Source organism: Heterocephalus glaber, unplaced genomic scaffold, assembly GCF_053883595.1.
Source record: "Heterocephalus glaber isolate CG9 unplaced genomic scaffold, H.glaber_assembly_v1.0 deba00001531, whole genome shotgun sequence".
In the NCBI taxonomy this organism is placed as follows: domain Eukaryota; kingdom Metazoa; phylum Chordata; class Mammalia; order Rodentia; family Bathyergidae; genus Heterocephalus; species Heterocephalus glaber.
In genome coordinates this window covers 144,856-164,189 of record NW_028258329.1, presented here as the reverse complement: position 1 = coordinate 164,189, position 19,334 = coordinate 144,856, and the positions used below count along the sequence as shown (strand labels likewise).

General features: G+C 37.9%; 1 protein-coding gene and 1 pseudogene across 1 annotated transcript in view; both read left to right on the top strand.

Annotated features, from left to right (window-relative positions):
• The window catches only part of Gabrg3 (gamma-aminobutyric acid type A receptor subunit gamma3), a 574,107-nt gene that overhangs the window by 491,680 nt on the left and 63,093 nt on the right, over positions 1-19,334 (top strand). The gene's annotated exons all lie outside the window — the stretch shown is intronic.
• LOC147824768 (AP-1 complex subunit sigma-2 pseudogene) lies at positions 5-17,635 on the top strand (annotated as a pseudogene).

Below are 19,334 nucleotides of genomic sequence, written 5' to 3'. Positions count from 1 at the left end.
TGAACTTAGAGATACAACTCTCAAAAATAAAACACCTTTTCCTTTTCTTCTCCCTGAGGTCTAAAGCTACATATAGTCACACCACTGATGTAGAATTCTTTCATGTATATTCTTTTAATAATCACAATACAGCAACCATGATACACAGGTGATATTTAGAACAAAACAACTAATCCAAAAGTAAAAGTATTTTTTAAACATTTCCATTGGGATAAGGGAATAATTAGAATTAATTTATTTTTTAATGAAGATTACTCACTGCTGACTACATTTATATAAGCAAATTTCACTTATGGTGTGAGTTCTATAACTTCTCACATATAAAATAAGAATATTATGAAAATATTACTCAGAATTCACAAATAAAAAGAGCCAGTGTGAAATGTCCTTTGAATTCAGTTTCTAGCTTCTTCCTTTTCTTTTACCCCAAGGCTTATCTTACATTTTAAATTTCTTTTTCAACAAATTGAACACAATAATTAGCTACAAAACTTATTGTATTAAGTGATCGTTTGTGCACATAATAAAGCATCTAATTAGATTAGAAATGATGCTTTGTTACTATACTATAATGTATAAATATATTCTATCATGTATTAATATGTGAACGTTTTTCATTTTGTTTTATGTTTGTGTCTTTTTAAAATATCTATTCTTATGGTCTGCTCTTTTGCAAATGATTTTCCTTCAATGGTGTGGGGTAGAGATGGGGACTAGAATCAACATTTCTACACATCTTACCTTTTGTTAATATGTTTTGTTAAATTTCTGTAATTATTGCACTGATGACTACATTGAGATGTCAGTTTTTATAATTAATTATAAATATATTTAGATGACACTCCAAATTCTTGATAGAATTGCAAAACAAAGAGCCATTTATGCATCAAGAAGGACTCTGAAAAGTTACCTGATAAAATAAGAAAAGCAAAAGATTTCCTGTGGGTGTCGTGGAGGTAAAGTGAGAAATGGGATCTGTGTTCACATATTAAACAATGATAAGATTAAAAGAATGAAAGAGCATAATTTACCTAAATGAATGGAGGAGGCAGCATCAAGGGAAATGTTCTGGGAAAGCTTTGTCCCCACTCTGAGTCACCTGCATTAAAAATCTAATTCCACTTCCTGAGAGGCTGGAAAACACCAATGGACCCTGGCTGCCCATGAGGCTTACTAAGCAGGGAGGATTGATCTAGCATCTAAATGCCAGATGTGGAGATTCTCTTCCATTCGTGCTGTTCTCTGCATGAGAATGTTAAACAAGGAAATGTAAAGGCAAGTTGAACATGACTGGAACCAGGGTTTTGAAACTGTAAAAAAATACTAACCTTGGAAATTGACCAGCAGAAGGGGTTGAAGTGACCATGCTAAGTGTTATGATGGCTCACAGAGACATTCTAATGAATCTAAGTTCATACTCTTTGAATGTTTTACAACCATAACTTTTGTATGACTTGTATAATAACCAAAGCCCTCTTTTATATGATTATACATGTAAGGTAAACATCCTTTGGACGATTTTTTTAAATCCAGTTCGTGTGTTTGTGACTCAATTAATGCATGACTAACCATCAATGTGCCTGTAATCGCAACACTGACACAGCAGTTCTAACGGGAAGATAGCTCCCTGTTGTTGGCTGGACCTACACCATGTGAACCAAGAAATGGATTCATTAGTACTACAACATGTGTTTACAAAAGCAGTAAAGCATGCAATTAACTATTGATGCTAGTCAGACTCCCACTACTGTAACAAATATCTGAAATAATCAACTTCACAGCTAAGGGGTTTGTTTTGGCTTATGATTTCAGTCCACTATGAATCAGTTCCACAGTTTTGGGCCTGTGGTAGGGCAGCACATCATGGCAGAAGCATGGTAGAGCAAAACTTCTTTCTTTGTAACTGGGAAACAAAAGAGAAAGGAGGAAGGGACTGGGATTCCACTATTCCCTTCCATGGTAGGCTCCCAGGGACCTGAAGAGCTTCCACTGAGCCCACCTTTTACAGGTTCCTCCACAGACCAATAGCATCACTCTGGGGGATGGACCTCTAGCACATGGTCCTTGGGGAACATTCCAGGTGCAAATGAGAGCACTCTTTTAGGTTATCTTCTTGTTTGGTAATCATATTTTTAATGATGCCATGTCTCTAAGTATGAAAAACAAAAACAAAAAACGCTTTTCTTGCAAAAGTTTACCTACTGGTAATTGTCTTTCATAATCTTAATATCAACCCAATTTACATAGCTTTCCTGGTATAGAATACATTTCCTGCTAACATTCACAGCTTTAAAACATCTTTATAAGATCCCCCAAAGAGGCCTTATAAATGTCATTTGAATCTGGGGGTTCTGACACTACTTCTCACTAAGGCAATTCCCAGATAGCACCTTCCTCTCTGTTAGAAACTTAAAGTTCATATGATACATGTCCAGACCTGCCTGATCTGAAAACAAGGCGCTGGGAATTCATTACTACCCTAAAGCAGCTTCATGATAACTGTCTAACTTTGCCTTGTTGACAAATATTTTCATGATCTTTTTAAGTCAATAAGACATTGTTATGTTACCTGTTCTTTTATTCATTTATCCAAAGCCCAATTTGCAGAGGGAAAACTTACACCTCGTGTCATGATGAAGGCTTGCAAAAAGGAGCATCAAGGATGAACAAAATATTTTCTGTGTTTAACTGGGCAGCATTTCTGTTGAATGAAGTTAAAATGTGTTAGGAGAATGGTAGCTAGATCCCACAAACACAGGAAATCAGGCTGCACCTACAACTGGGGTAGGTTGTTTTGTATGTGTTTTTCTGGACAATTCCCACAAAAAGTAGGTTTCACCAGTTGAGACTGTATAATGAATATTCATGGGGTGCAATTGCTTGCTAAGCGTGGCTGCTTCTTTCACAAAGCAGATCGTGCTTGGTATTCTATTAACATTTTAGAAGCTCACTGTCTGATAAATTTATTTTTATAGACAAATGTTATTCCTTATTTTCAAGCTCCTCACATAAAATTATGGTGAAGGCAATAATATGTACAGTTGTCCCTTGATATCCTCAGGGAACTGGTTCCAGGTCCCCCACAGATGCTCAGATCCATCGGCACTCATGTCCTTCATGATATAGTATTTGCATACAATCCATGCATATCCTACTTTAAATCATCTCTGTATTATTTATAATACTGAATGCAGTGTAAATGCTATGCAAATAGGTGTTATCATTCAGTGTTTATACTATGTTGTTTGTTATACTGCACTATATTATATAAAACAGAGGTATCATTCAGTACAGATTGTCTCAGTCACTTTCCCATTGCAGCCCCAAATATCCAACACATGCAATTTAAAGATTTTGGCCCTTGGTTTCAGTCCATGGTTTGCTGGATCCAAAGCAAAAACACCATGGCAGACAGGCAGGGAGGAAAAATGCTTAGCCCATTAGAGCCAAGAAGCAAAGAGAGGGAACGGAGGAGCCCGGGACAAGAATACACCCTTCTAGGTTACACCTCCTGTGACCTGCCTCTTCTCATTAGGCCCCACTTCCTAAAAGTTATGAAACCTGAAAATTTCCTCCATCAGATTAATTGGTCCACCATCTTTAAATTCAGCTTCACACAATGTCTTATACATAGACAACATCCAAACAAGTTCCTTGCCAAAATTAATACTCGTGGCCTTAAGTCCAGGTTCCAATACAAGTCTCATTAGCACCTGGAACCTTCTGAGCCTGGTCTTTACTCTACATTCCTATCAGCATTCTGGGCTTCTGAATGCTGACTAGAATTGTCCATCAGTCTTGGTTGATACCATTCTAGGACTTTCCAGTTGGCATCTCCAAACCTTGTGAACTCCGCCCAGACACCAGTTCCAAAGGTGACTAAACCACATGGTCAGTTTCTTTCACAGCAATGTTCCTATTTTTCTAGTGCCAAAATCTGTCTCAGTCACCTTTCCTTCACTGGAACTTTCCCTCACTTTCTCTTCACTACAACTTCAAGAAGGAGAGATTTATTTTGGCTCACGGTTTCAATCCATGCTTAGCTGGCTCTAAGCATGGCGAAAGGTGCTCAATGTGGGGGAGCTAGGAAGCAGACAGAGTGAGAGCGGAGCCAGGAACAATAACACACAACAACAGGACTTCTCTTCCTCAGCCCGGTGACAGGGGCTCCCCCAGGCCGCTGCCCTGCCCCCGAAGCTCGGCAAGCTAAGCTGTGTTCTAGGCCGGAGGCCCCCATGCAGTTTATGTTGCCTTTTAGTTGTCAGAGAAAGCTTGCACTGCAGAAGTGGTATGTCCCACTCTCAGACAAAGAGAAGAAAAAGATCACAAGAGAGCTTGTCCAAACCGTTTCAGCAAGCAAACCTAAAATGCGCGGCTTCATTCAGTGGTGAGGTCTGAAGATTGTTTACAAAAGATACGCTGGTCTGTATTTTTGCTGTGCTACTGAGGATCAGGACAATGAACTAATTATGCTGGAAATAATTCATTATTACCTGGAATTACTTGACAAGTATTTTGGCAGTGCGTGTGAACTTGATATCATCTTTAATTTTGAGAAGGCCTATTTTATTTTGGATGAATTTCTTTTGGGAGGAGAAGTTCAGGAAACATCCAAGAAAAATGACTTTAAAGCAGTCGAACAGGCCGATCTACTACAGGAGAACAGAATACATATCACAGCAGGAGTTTCGATGGGTGGTCTAAGAAAAAAACATACTAGAATACATGCTGGAGTGCTGACATGCATCAAAAAGTAGTAGGATATATGAATTCAGTTTACAACTATAATTTTGTTGTTTGTTTATTTTAGCATTACTTAGAAAGCCTAAATTACATCAAACCCCAAGGGATAGTCCCAATTACTTTATTAAACTGATACTTTCATGGAGAATTTTGCTCTGATAGTGATCGGTCACTGGGGCTTGTAATTTATTTTCCACAGAGAATATTAAAATAGGTTTAGAGGTTCACAAACAAAAAGGTATTCATTAAATACTGTGATTTGCTAATACCGTTGGTGATGTAGAATTTCCCTATGAAAACAAAAGCTTCTGCTTTTGGAAATGAATTGGGGGTAGTTTGTTATTAATATTTATTTTAATTGCTTGCTGTTTAATTTAACTGCTATTTTGAGTGGAGAAAAAAGGGTAGCTATCTCCTTAAAGTGTTTATGCCTGGATTTTACCCTCAGATAGTCCTGTATTTAATGGTTGTATAAATGTAGGAATCTGTTATTTTGGGAGGGACAGTTTATGTGCTTTAGTAGGCAAATATCTCAGAGTTAGAGCTTGAATAAATATAAAACGGAATATACAGAATTTTCCATGTAATTTCAGGAAATTGGGCCAGGGGCAGACAGGATCAGTTTACACCCCACTTCAGGTTACCTGTTTTTCCTTGTTGATGTGAGAAACATCTTGTGAGATAAATTCGTAGGCATACGCATTTAACAATTTTGTTTGGAGAGTTCTCTAAAGCCTAATTTGAGGATTTTTTTTTTAAATTAATATATGTAGTTTCAAAGTCATATTCATTGGACTTACTGTTTTGTAGCTAAGTGAACAATTAAAAGCCTCTATTATTACTGAAAATATCATATGTATGACTACTTCCATTTTTCTCTTGGAAGATTTTCTTCTGGGATCCCCTACTTCATGTGATAAAATCCTGATGAACTTAAGACACTGGTAGAAGAATTTATTCTGTTTTTTCAGTTAACGCAGCACTGACTAGGTGACTTAAATTGAAAATCTTTTCAGAGTATTGTAAATACAAATAGGATTTTGGGGGGTGTAGGTGACCACCTTGTTTGCCACTGTATAAAGTTATACAAGATAAATCGAACTTCTGGGAATTGAGAAGTTACATCTTCAGCCATAAACCAAAGAACAAAAGCAACAAAAACTTAAGTTTTAGTTAAAACTAAACATTCTAGAAATCTGACTGTGCCTGTACCGGTTTATGTACTGCATGTAAGAATATATGCATTTCTCTTGTAGCCAAGTCATGAATATTGTAATGTCCCTGTGTACTAAATGACTACTCATCAAGTATGCAGAATTTCCCAAAGGAAATAGAGAGCTGGCATACTTATGAAAGAAAACATCCTCAGAACGGTGACTGGCTATCCTGTAAAATAATCATAGAACATTTCAGAACTAATATCTTGACGATTGATTTTCTTTCCTATTTTCAGTCTATATGTAATTTTTTAATATGTGATCTTGAAACAGCTTATTCCTGTCCACAACTGATTTAATTTCTTCCTGACAACATATGTCCTATGTACTTTTATCTTAGACACATACATACACATCTGTGATCAATCTTAAAAGAGAAAAACACGGCAATCATTACTGAGAGTGGCTTGTTGTTCAACTGTTGGAGAAAACAACTATATCTATCTTATAGTCTACATGAGTTGATGTTATTTAGTGCTTTGTTAACTATAGTTTTATATATCTGAATACTAAAACCTTTAACATTGATCACTATTGTGTATGCTTTTAATAAAACTTGTAGTATACTTTATTGTAAAAGAAAAAGTGCCAAATAACTCATTGTTTATATTTACAGAATTTAAGACCTGAGTTAAGTAAGTTGTCATTAAAAGTGACTTCAGAAGATACTCAAACTGGTTTAACCACTGCTAGATCTACAAAACTGTGTTGTGAACAAACTTAGTGTTAGCCAGGTATACAAATCAGTTATTTCCATTCTTAGCCTTATTGCTGCAAGACTGTACATTTGAAGCACTGGGAAACACTGGTCTTTCATTTCCCTTTTCCCCCTCCATTCTTCCCCCTACCCTGCAGTATGTTGTCATCTGGTTTTAATGCTGCATAAATATGCATTGTCTCATGCCTGTTTGCTTTGGATGCTGTGTGCTGAATTGTAACAAAATGTTGATTGTTTTGTTATCTGTATACAGCTGCTCACTTTAAATCAGTAGATTCTGAAATAGCTTTTCTTGCATGTCTAAAATAAAGTATTGCATGTAAAGGAAAAAGAATACACCCTTCCATGTTATGCCCCCATAACCCACCTCTTCCGACCAGCCCCCACCTCTTAACAGCACATTCAGTTTCAACTCAACAGTAGATGAGCAGAGCACCTCTGTGATCCATTCGTCTGACAGAAGCCCCACCTGTGAGAGTTTCGGGGAACATTCTTAATCTAAAACATAGCTCGGGCACAGCACTCTTCCAAGTAGTTTTGATCAGCATATTTGTGATGACATTGATCCTGCTGATACAGAGGGCCAACTGCAGACATAATCTCCTTCTTCCAAGAAGATGAAAGCATTGGCAGCACTACTGATTCACAATCATTGGAAAGTTTGAAGAGGATGTATATTATTATTCCATGTTACTAATTTTTCGTACATAATTCTACTAGAGAACTCATTCTTCAAATGGAAAAGCACTGGAAGTTCCAGAATTCTGAGCCTTTGGGTGCATTAATGGCATCAAGTCCTTTGGGGTGGATTGCCTTCATGGTCACCTCCTGTCATCATCTCCACTGTCATCACTCTGTGCTGTCTTTTGGACATGACCCTAGAAACTGCTTTTATTTGGCTGGTCCTGCCTTTCTCTGTGAGGATAAAAATTATTTACATTCTTGTCAACTCCAAAGGATGGGTACAGAGATACCACTGCTCTGCTGAAGACCAAAGCCAGAAGTGTGTCTTTAAGCATCTAGAGAAAAAAGACACACTACCTTCCCAGGCGCAGAATTAATACAAATGCCTGATTTTCACCAGGAATCATGGTAACCAAAAGACAGTGGAATTCAGAATGTGAAAAGAAACAAAGAAGTTTATTTCATGTCCAACAAGATACCCAATAAAAAAAGCAATATAATGTTTTCAGACTAAAGGAAACCAGGGAGAGAGAGCTTGATTACGTGATCTCTACAGCCTACAGGTTTTCCCTCTTGTTGAAAGCCTTTGAGGTGTTTACATACTAATCCATTTCTTTGCCATATCAAGGCAGCCCAAAATGCTCATCTGAACTTGAGTCCATTACCTAAAATAATGTGAGCAGGACACACAGCATTTTTTCTTCTAGGTGTCATGCCATCCACCACAAGCTTTGTGAGATGGAGCCAGAGAGGTGTGAAGCTTGTTTTGCAGTGGGCACAGTTATGACAAGCCTGGTTGTATGAGGCAGGCTCAGAGGGTCCCCGGCAGTGGCTCTGTACAGGAGAGTCCTCCAAAAGACCCCTGACATCTGATGATGAGATCAAGGCAGAAGCCTGAGGCCCAAGATTAACTGCAGTAGTAATTTTTCTCCTGGAGCCTTTGTCCTTGCAAGGCCCCCAGAGGCTCCCCGAGAGAGCTGAGTTATTACAGTCAAAGGCCCAGGAGAAAGCTGCTCTTCCATGGCCTGAGCAAACCCTGCGCAGCTTGATGTACACATCTGATATATTTGAAGTTGATTTCAAGCTTTAAATTTGGCAGCTACTGTAAGTTATTGCTGTAAAATCCAAAAATCATTCTGTGTAAGAAGTTTTAGATCATATCCATGTTCAATACTCCAGCTAATATTTAAAAAGTATTACCTTGATCCATCACAAAGAACAAGCGCAGAGGGGAGGAACTGGGGCGCTGGGGTGACACCATCCTGTGTGTGACTGGATGCATCTCCAGCACCTGCTTTGCGGCCTCAGGCAGTGCCTGTGACCCATCTGCTCTCTGTTTTCTCCTTCATGTAGCTGTTGTGCACTTGTGTGGACTAATGTGTGCACTAATGTGTGCCAAGTGCTTAATCACCACCCATAAATAGAAATATATATATTATTATTCCCTTAATGTACTTCCTGCAAGGGAGAATTGAGATATTTACATATTGGCTCTCTTTGGTCAATAGTCATTATATCAGAGGCTAGCATTTTATTCACTGGGATATGTTTCAACAGGCAACTAAAATGAAATTTAGATCTTGACTGTGAATAGAAATGTATGTTTAAAATAGCTCCTGTAGAAGAAAATCTAAAAGTGGTTTCTTCTTGACTTTTTATCATATTTGTCTGAATTCAGTCTGGGTAATAAATCAGTCTGGGTTTTAGAGTCATCGTTCTAAAAGTAGCGACAGTATCTTTGTTCCCAAGATTGAGTAAAAACCCTTTCAAGCCCGTTGTGAATCATGCTCCATCTCTAATTCAGAGAGGAAATGTGGGAAAACTTCAGCTTGGTCTAATGAATCACTTGGAAACTTGAAATCACATCTGGATATACCTGTTCTTTTAAAGTCATATTTAATCAATTCCTTCTGCTGTGGGACCTTAAGTATAACATTTATATATTAGAGCATTTTAGGGTTATCATTTGGTTCTCACTATACACTTTGAGAAAGGTAGGTTGCATCAGTATTTTTATTCACAGATGAAGTACTGAATCTGAGAAGATTTCAGGCAGGGCCTATAACAACACACCCAGTATTGCTACACCTGAGTTTAGCCTCTTGTTTCGGGACTAATATTTCCATGACACCACCGCTAGAGAGAGTGAACTTTATTCCTGAAGCTGACCCTACTTTTCAGCAGGTCTTTTCTCTAGTCCAGTGTTGGACTGTCACTGGTATAATCATTGGCATGGATGACATTTGATGTTTTTTCCATTATGGAGTTGCTTCCAGTTGTTCCATCAGAAGAAATGTCTTAAATCCTTACACTGACATGAAGAGTATGATCATTTAGTTATTGCTCTAGTTTGGGTCTGTATCACAAAGCTCTATATGTTAAAGGATTGGGCCCCAAGGAGTTGCTGTGGGGCGGTAATAGGACCTTTGAGAGATGGGGCCTCCTGGAAGATCTTTATCTCACTGGTAGAGTGTTCCTGAAGGAGATCACCGGCCCCAGCCGTTTCCTTTCTTTTGTTCCCTGGGCATTAGGTGAAGAGTTTTTCTCTACCACACACTGCCACCATGATGTGCTGCTTCACAGACCCAAAGCAAGAGGGCCAGGCAAATACAAACTGGAAGCTTTAAACTGTTGGCCAGGATAAACCTTTTCTATTTACTAGTCGATTATCTCTGGTATTTGTCATAGTAATGGAAAGCTGACCACTATATTTATCTGTAAAATTAATTACATTATTAGTGAGATTTAAGGCTCTGGCAAGTATTTCTGTAAAATAGTCCCATTGTTGAGATACTCTCAAGCATTCCTTACTTTACGTATGCTTTTGATGATAGTGCAATCCTTAGGTTGTTAGGCTACTGTCTCCTTATACATGGCAAACAGACATAAAGGTATCTTTACTCATGAAAACCAATGTCAAGTAATCCTGGGACTGGCTTCAAGGTAGCTATAGAGTGCTTCTATTGAGTGCAACATTCTAGAATGTTCGAGGAGAGACCCTCTCCGGGTAAAAGTACAACAACCCCTGCAGTCTCACCTGAAGCACAGTCCTTCCACACCCTCCCAACTAACCCAGTTAACTTTTAGGCATTCCTGGTCTCTTAAGCACTGATACCATTTCTCCAGGAAGCCACTTTTGAGAACTTCACTCCTCTATCAAAGCTGAGGTTAAGTAGACAGCCGTTTTCTTCAGTGATTCCCTGATGTTTCCCCATGAAGACACTTAAAACATTGCACTGTGTTGTAAAGAGGACGGACATACAATACCGAAGTTGAGAATGTGAACTCTGCAGCCGTCCTACCTGGGTTTTGAGTCCAAGCCTCCCAGCACTCACAGTCATGCCATCTTGGTTATATTATCTTACCTGTCTGACACTCAGCTTCCTCTTCTGCAGAGTGGGGGTGTCCATACTAATGCCCACCTCATAGACAAGGACTGGTCACGGTATACGCTTGAAAGCAGCCAGGAATCACTGCCTGGCATTAATTTTATGTTTCCCAGTAGATTCACCAATTGGAATCCCAAAGAATCTAGTAAAATTATTAGCTCAAATAAAATACTTGAATATTTGGAAGAGAAAACAATGCAAATGAGTCTAAAAGATAAATATATAACTTTGAAAACATATAGTTGGCAGAAAAATTAATGCAGGGTGGGGACATTAAGAAATGTTTTGACATTTTAGTAGTGTTACTTGACCTCTGTTCATAATGTCACGATTTAAAATATAGTCGAGGGATACTTTTTTCTACTTTGTACTTGGCAGATAAAAGCTAATTTTGACATGTGAATGCAAATGTAAGAACCAAAATTTATGAAAGAGACAAAACAGAGTAACTTTAGTATTTTGATATATGTTTATAGACCCACGTAGGCATGTAATTTACCATATTATTGTGTTCTCTGAAAACAGTGCTTTCTGCAGAATCCATATAGCCTTTTGGCTAGATGCTTAGTTGGGGAATTAATTCCTTAGGGGTCCCTTGGAAAGTCAGGAACTTAAATATTAAGTAGTTAATGCCCATCCAACTCACCTGTCTTCCATTTTTATCTTAATTAGTATAGAATATGGGCAGATATTTCTCTATTTCCCAAGATGACTGGACTTCCCCTTGCCAGTATCCCTCTTCCTGCACAACAGTGAAACATTATTAGCAGAGTAGGTCATCAGTCAGATCACCTGGGCAACAATCCTCTTTGTCCAGTGACACTTAGTTCTGTTTCTACTGGCTGTCACTCATCAGACGCTTCTTTGCAAGAAATGTGAGGGTAGACCAGATAGTTCCTTGGACAGTAACTCTACCCTGCTCCAGTTCTCACTTCACTCACAGCTCTTAAGAAGAGGAGGAAAGCTGCTGCAGCCCTAGGGCTCTCCTGTCACTTCCTGTTCCTTCATCTCACCCTTGCCTCATCCTTGCATCTGTCCACAGGACCACTGAAGAAGCCAGTTGTCAGAGTCAAACTCCTTGGATTTAATAGTTCACCTTCTTTTGACTTGAGGAGACCCAATTTATCAGACCCCTGGAGTTCCAGCAGAAGTGCAGTCATTTTCCACCAGCCTGCCCTTGGCTCTAGCCTGCTCACACTCTGCTTGGTTGTTCTGGTGCTGAGATACTCATGCTGCTCTAGATGGAGCACACACATGACCCTAGGCCCTGTGGGTCCGAGTGACATAGTGTCAGGCCCATACCTCAAACCATACCACAGATAACCTGGGGCATGATTCTCATAGAACACATAAACACTTACCACTTAACCTGCTTATTCATCCTACAAAAGAACGTAATTCAAGAAATGCAAATTAAAAAAATAGATTCTGTCTTACTCTAGAAACTATCTACATCATCAAGAAATAAAATAATAACAAATGCTAAGGAAGCTGCAGGAGGAAAGAGGAACCCTTTTCATTGTTGGTGGGAGTGTAAACTAGGATAACCACTATGGAAATCAGTGTGGAGGTTCCTAAAAAAACTAGAAATAGAAATTCCATTCAACCAACCTAGCTGTCCTTCTGCTAGGTATCTTCTGGAAAGAGTTCAAGACATCGTATTACAGGGATACGTGCATATCCATGTTTATAGCAGCACAATTCATAATAGCTAGGTCTTGGAAGTGGCCTATATGTCCATCAATAGATGATTGAATTTTTTTAAATGTGGTATTTACACACAATGGAGTACTCCAGTGCCAGAAAGAAGGGTAAACTTGAGTCCTTTGTGGGAAAATGCATGTACCTTTGGGCCATAATGTTAAATGAAATCAGACACACAAGCTTAAATATCACATGATTACTCCTATATGAGAAACCCAGAATATAAATCAAAAACAAACTAAAAGGTAGACCGTACAAAACAAGGAGATAGGAAAAGCATCGAGAAAAAAGTATCACTGAGGTAAGAATTTCAGGGACATTTAGGAGTTATTCTGTTATTCCCTGTATTCTCATTTCCAGTGTGTGGGCATTGATGGCGATTTCTGTACTTACAAATTTTCTTCTTACTGCTGTACATGACAAAACCACTGTTACTTTGTTCTTTAAGATATTTTGTAGCAGTGTCGTATATTATTTGTATAATTTTGTTTTTCAAAGCCTTGCTATAAAACTGTGCAGGAGGAATTCATTGCTCTTTTATCCAAAGCCTTTGTTATATCAATAAGTAAAGCTCTAGAGGTTTGGACTTTACACAGAATTGCATAACGTCATGAGTAGTCCATTTGTCAGGACTAATTATGCTGAACTTAGAACAAAATTTCTTTTTTAAAAAATAGCTAGCAATCCCACAATTTTAATGAGGACTTAGACATGCAGACTTTACTATAAATTCAAAATAGTGCCCTAAGTATGTGTTAAGTAGAAAGGGCACATTCCTCCAGCTTATTTTTCTTCTTCAGTACAGTCATAGATAAAAGGAGTTTCTTTTCAAAACCATGCTTTGGTCTTGCTTTAAGTCAATCTTGGAAAGGATCTGAATTTGGTATGAACTTAGCACTGTTGGCTCCTAGAATATCATGAGCAGATTAACCATCCTGGAGCCCGTGGTGAGCCTTTACACCACACCATCCACACTGGGCTGAGGGTGAGGGGTGAGTCCAGCATCAACAGACCAGTTAAATTGGAATGACCCATCCTCAGCCCTTCCTAACGCAGGGCTTCTTTTTCTTTCTGCCATTTTTATTAAAGTGGACACTAGAATGTTTTCTAGGGAGTGAACCTTCAAAACAACACTTGATTCAATGGAATGATAATTGTTTGTTTTATAAATACATTTGTTTTCCTGATGTAGAACAGCTATTTCTTCAAGACATATATTCATATTGTTTTTGTGTTGATGAAGGACCTCTGAAGAAAATACAACTGTGCATTTATCTCAGGCCTGTCAAGCAGTTGTCTGATACCACACCTGCTATTTGAAGTGTCTATCATCCATGAGATTCTTCGTCTTCAATACGTAAACTGTTCAACAGCCCCCAAGAAAAAGAGCAAACTGTATTGAATGAGAATAGTAAAGATGAATTGGTTATTTTGAACTAAGAAAACGCATAATATAATGCTAGGTAGGAAATAGTTGTATTAAATCTTCTGTTACCCTTTATGTGTGGGTGTACACTGAATCAAATATAACAAAATCATTCTGGTAGTTTTTCTATGAATAGTTTTCCTTTTCTTCTTAAATTATTAGTGCATACTTCAAGTGAGTTTTAAAATGTTTTAACTTAAAAACCACAGGAAGATATATAGAAGAAAATAAGAAAACTCTGTTCTTCCTCAAGTGTAAATATCCTGGTATACAGTGCATGTTCCCAATGTTTTGTTTTATTGAGAGACATCCTCTTTTTATACAATAGATTTGATCCCATATGTTAAAAAGCTAAAAAGTGGAGAAAAGTACAAAGACGAAAATTGCAAAAATGACTTACATTGTATCTTCTAGTGAAAACCACAGTTAATATCGAGCAGATAAGAATACTAACATCATCAAAATGGCCGTATTACCAAAAATGATATACAGATTTAACAAAATCCCCATCAAAAAGCAGCAGCTTTTTTTACTGAACTAGAAGAAATAACGACACATTTACATGGGACCAGAAGAGAGGCCCGGACTAGCCAGAGCAGTTCTTATCCTGCACCAGCCCTGTCTTCTAGCTCTGACCCTCTCCCCACTGCTCATTTCTGTACATTCATTTGTGTCCCTTTATATCCTGATTTCCATTTGAAACCTTTTCATGGGCTAATTCTTACCAGAATTGTAATTCATGCTTTGTACTGCTGGTTAGTCCTCCCAGCTGTTAATGTCTTCTAAGCGTGCTGATCATCTTATCATTTAAGCCCCTTACCTGTTCAATTACATCATCTCTGAGCTCACTGAGCATCTTATTGATCCACTTTTTTTTGGTTTCTTCTTTTATCCCTTTACACATTTAACATTTTCTTTTTTCTTTTTCTTTTTTTCTTTCCTTTTTTCCTTTGCTTTATTGAGAGACAAGGTCTCACTATGCAGTTCATTCTGGCCTTGAACTGACTGCATAGCCCAGGCTGGCCTTGAACTCATGACAGTTGTCCTGCCTCAGCCTCCCCAGTGCTGGGATTACAGGCATACACCACCTTGCCCAACCCTTTATACATTTTAGCCATTTTGCTTTTTACCTCCTCCCCAAAAGTGCCTATTGGATCATCTTTGGTCAAGTTACTTGAAGACTTATTGCCTGCTTTCTCATGTTTCTGTTGGGGTGTGTGTGCTGAGTGGAGTGCTGAATATCCAATTCGAATGGAAAGACTCTGTTGGTAGTGTGAAGCTCTCTTTAGTTAGTGTCTACTTTCCAGTGATGTAATCTTGGCTTTGGTTGTGCTTTCATATTAATAGACCTCTTCAACCTACCCAGCTTAGTAGGAGCCTGGTCACTGTGTTGTTAAGGAGAAAATCCTTACCTTGACCCCAACATCCACAGACCCGACCACATACATGGACAACTGTACGTCATGTGCACCAAAACTCATTTTACTGATTTTACCCTTTTTTGGTAACCCATAAAGCCTGTGATATACTACAACTGACAGGTAGGTTGGGATGTGGCAGGGGGTGAGGGAGGATGAAGAGAAAAAGGAAGCGGATAGATCAGGAAGAAGAGAAAGAGAAAAAGGAGCTAACCAAGAAGAGAGGAGCTCAGACTCTGCTGATATTATTGCTTTTGTCACTGGAGTAGAGGCTGATGAAGAAGAGGATTGGAAAGGTATCTGGAGGAAGGCAGGAGGGAGTCCGGGGGAGGGATGTGTAGCTGGAGGTGGAAGACAGCAGTGAGATTGGGAACAGTCAAATGCTGGAAGTAAGCTTGTATCTGAACTCTCTGTCCACAGTTTTGACAGGGTGACCCTGGCAAAGCCCCACGGACAGCCTTGTGCACTAAGCTATTTTGTCGATTTTTAGAGCTATACTCACGTGGGCCATCCTGTCTCTTCTGCTGGACTGATGAGAGCAGCCTCACTCAGAAGTGGCCTGTGTAGAACTGGTGTTCATTCTTTTTCAAACATTTGGTAGAATTCTCTGAGACATAAACTGGGACTGAGAATTTCTTTGTGGAGAATTTTTAAATTATGAATTTAATTTGCTTAGTGGTTATAGGACTGTTCAAATGATTTATTTCACATTGGGTGAGTATGATAGCTTGCAGTTTCCTAGAAATTGGTTTATTTCATCTAAATGGTCACACGTATGTTTGAGAAACTGTTTGTAGAATTCCCTAATTGTCCCACTGAAACCCCCCAAGGCTGTGGTCTCCTGCTGGATCCCTGGTCCTGGTAAATGGTTTCTCCCTCTTTCTCTCTGCCTCCCTCCCTCCCTCCTTCCCTTTCCTCCCTGCCTGCCTCTCCCAATCTTCCTAGTGCTTGAATTTTATTAATTTTTCCCAGAATCTTCTCTCTGTTTCTTTGGTTTTCTTCCTAATTCATTCTGTTGTTAGTTTCATAGATTTCTGTTCTTTACTTCCTTTATTTTACTAGGTTTCAGTTTATCTTGCTCTTTTTGGAGATGTATTTGGAAATGAAAGCTTACATTATTGATTTCAGACTTTGTTTTACTAATGTGTGCATTCAGGGATGTAAACTTCTCCTTAAGCACCGTTTCAGCTGATTCTCATCAATTTTAATATCTTTTATTTTCATTTTCATTTTGCTTGGTACACTTTGAGACTTCCACTTTGACTCAAAGATATTTACACGTGTGTAGAAATTGTTAGGTGATCATTCTCTATTGATTTCCACTTTGATTCATTGTGACCAGAGAACAGTGTGATTCCAGTTCTTTTAAATTTGTTGAGACTTGTGTGGCCCAACTTATGGTCTACTTTGGGAAGTATTCTCTAGGCACTTGAAAAGAATGTGTGTGCTGCTGGTGTTGAGTGGAATTTCTATAATGTTGAAGAGATCCTAACCTTCGGTGGAACTTTGAATTCTATAGAATTTTGTCTACTTGTACTATCAATTGTTGAGAGTGTTGAAGTCCACAATTACAATAGTGGAACTGTCCTCTTCTCCTTTAAATTCTACCAGACATTATTTACATATTTTGCTGTTTTATTGTTTGGCATATGCACATTTATCCTGGTAGCTTGGTGAATAGACTTTGCTCCTTTTTTGTTTTAAGACAGGATTTCACTGAGTTGCCCAGGTAGAACTTCAGCTTGCAATTCTATTGCCCTCGCCTCCCAAAGTACTGAAATTATAGACATGCACTACCCTTTTATCATTTTTAATTCCATGTCTATTAAACTACAGGTTTTTAATATAACAAAAAGCTTCACTGAAGTGTAATTCACAAATCATACAACTCACCTATTTGCATCCTCTTCGGTTTCTTTCACTGATGTATGTATGCATACATACATGTGATTCATCTTCCATATGGCTTAACACTTTCATCTTTGAAAATTATTGTTAATTATTTCAATTTTTTATTCAAAGGCAACTCTGTCTGATATTAGTATAGCCTTTTCAGTTTTCATATGGCTGCTCTTTGTGTGATATACCCTTTCCATCTTTTAAAAAATATATTTGTATCTTTGAGTCTAAAGTATATCTTCTGTCAACAACATGTAGCTGTATTTTGTATATCCGTTGCAATAACCTTGGCCTTCTGATTGGCTTGTTCAGTTCCTTAACATCTAATCCTGTTATTAATATATCTGTACTCATGTCTGTCTCTTTACCTATTTCTATAAGTCAAGTGCCCCTTATGTCTCTATTGGTCTGTTACTTTACATTTTTATTTTGCTACTACTTTCTACTGTAATATTTCAGTTTCTTTAATCATTTCTTCACTATGATTTTGCTATTTCATTATTATTTAAAGTATAACTATAAATTTTAATTTATCATATTTAAACTTATTTCCACTGAGATGTAGATATGTTACTCTTATATAGTTATTTTCTGTTAACCCTGTTAGAGTCATTATTATCCATATTACATGTATGTTACAAATTCAATAATACATTTATATATTTATTATTTTTTACAGTTTAATTTCATTTAAAGAAGTTGAAAACAGAAAGGAGAATAAGTATGGATTGTGTGCACTTGTAAAACTCCTGCATGTCATTCCTGCATCTCTTCCTTTCTTCCTGTGGAGTTGTAAATTACTATTTAAGGTCATTTCCTTGCTCAAATTCACTTTGTCTCCTGTCCACCTTCCCTGTACCGTTATTGTCAAGTGCTTGGGTTTTTATTGTCAGTACGCCCTATAAGACATTATATACATATTGCTAATATAATTTATTTTAATTTATTATTAGTATAAAAGGGAATGCATATACACATATACTGACTATTACAATCATCACTGTAATGGGCTTTGCCCGTCCTCTTCCTTTTCTGTGTGAACTCAGATTTTCACCCTCTGTCACTTGCTTGCAGCCTAATTCTCTTTAGTATTTCTCATGTGATAAGTGCTTGAAAAAAAATCTGTTTCTGTTTATCTGGGTTTGTCTTTATTTCATCGTTTTGAGAAATAGTTGTGCTAGATATAAGATTCTTGGTTAACAGTACCTTTCTTTCACCACTTATCACCGTGTTGTCTTTAACCACTAACGTTTATTGAAAAGTCAGCTGTTGATCGTATTGGATTCTCTCATACAAAGAGTCATCTTTTCTCTTGACGCTTTCATATTTTCCTTCTTTAATTTGGCTTTCCCAGATTTCACTATAATGCATGTGTTGTGCATCTCTTTGGAATTACAGTGCTACCTCAAATGTTGAACAGCTCCAAGCTTGAACTTTCCACTACTCACTACTCAATCAACAAAGTTTGAAAGAAAACTCTGCTCATGTCTGTGACTTTGCTCCATAGTCTTCCCAAAAATCCAACTTGAAAAAGGCTATACTAAGAATGAGTCGTGTGTTGCATCTCATCACAGACACAGTCTAAGCGCCTCACTCACCCAGATGACATATAGTGCGTGTGTTAGTTGGTACATTAAAACATTCACCATTGTGCTCTTTTAGCTTTATCTACATAAAGTATCAGAACCATGATATTTTGCATAAAATATCAGAACCATGGCTCCAAAGAAAGTTAATGATACCAGCAGTAAAGCTAAGAGGAAAACTGAGAACCATGACAGAGTTAAAGAAAGAAATCATTGTGAAATTTGTTAAAGTCCTGGAAAAATGAATTTATAGGGCCAGGGATGTAGCTCAGTGGCACCGCGCCTGCCTCTCAAGCTCAAGGTCCTGAGTTCAATCCCCAGTACAAATATATATATGAATTTATAAGTGTGATTTTGGGCCTCAGAACCAGTTATTTGGTTTTCCATTATTTCTTATTGTAAAAAATATGTTCAGTTCTCAAATTTTTCATTGTTCAAACACAAATTTGAAATGGATTGAGTTTGACAGCCGAGGTATCACTGTGTTTAGAGTTCATGTATGTGTGGAATAACTTTTAAATCAAAATTGTAAGATTTTGGTCGTTATTTT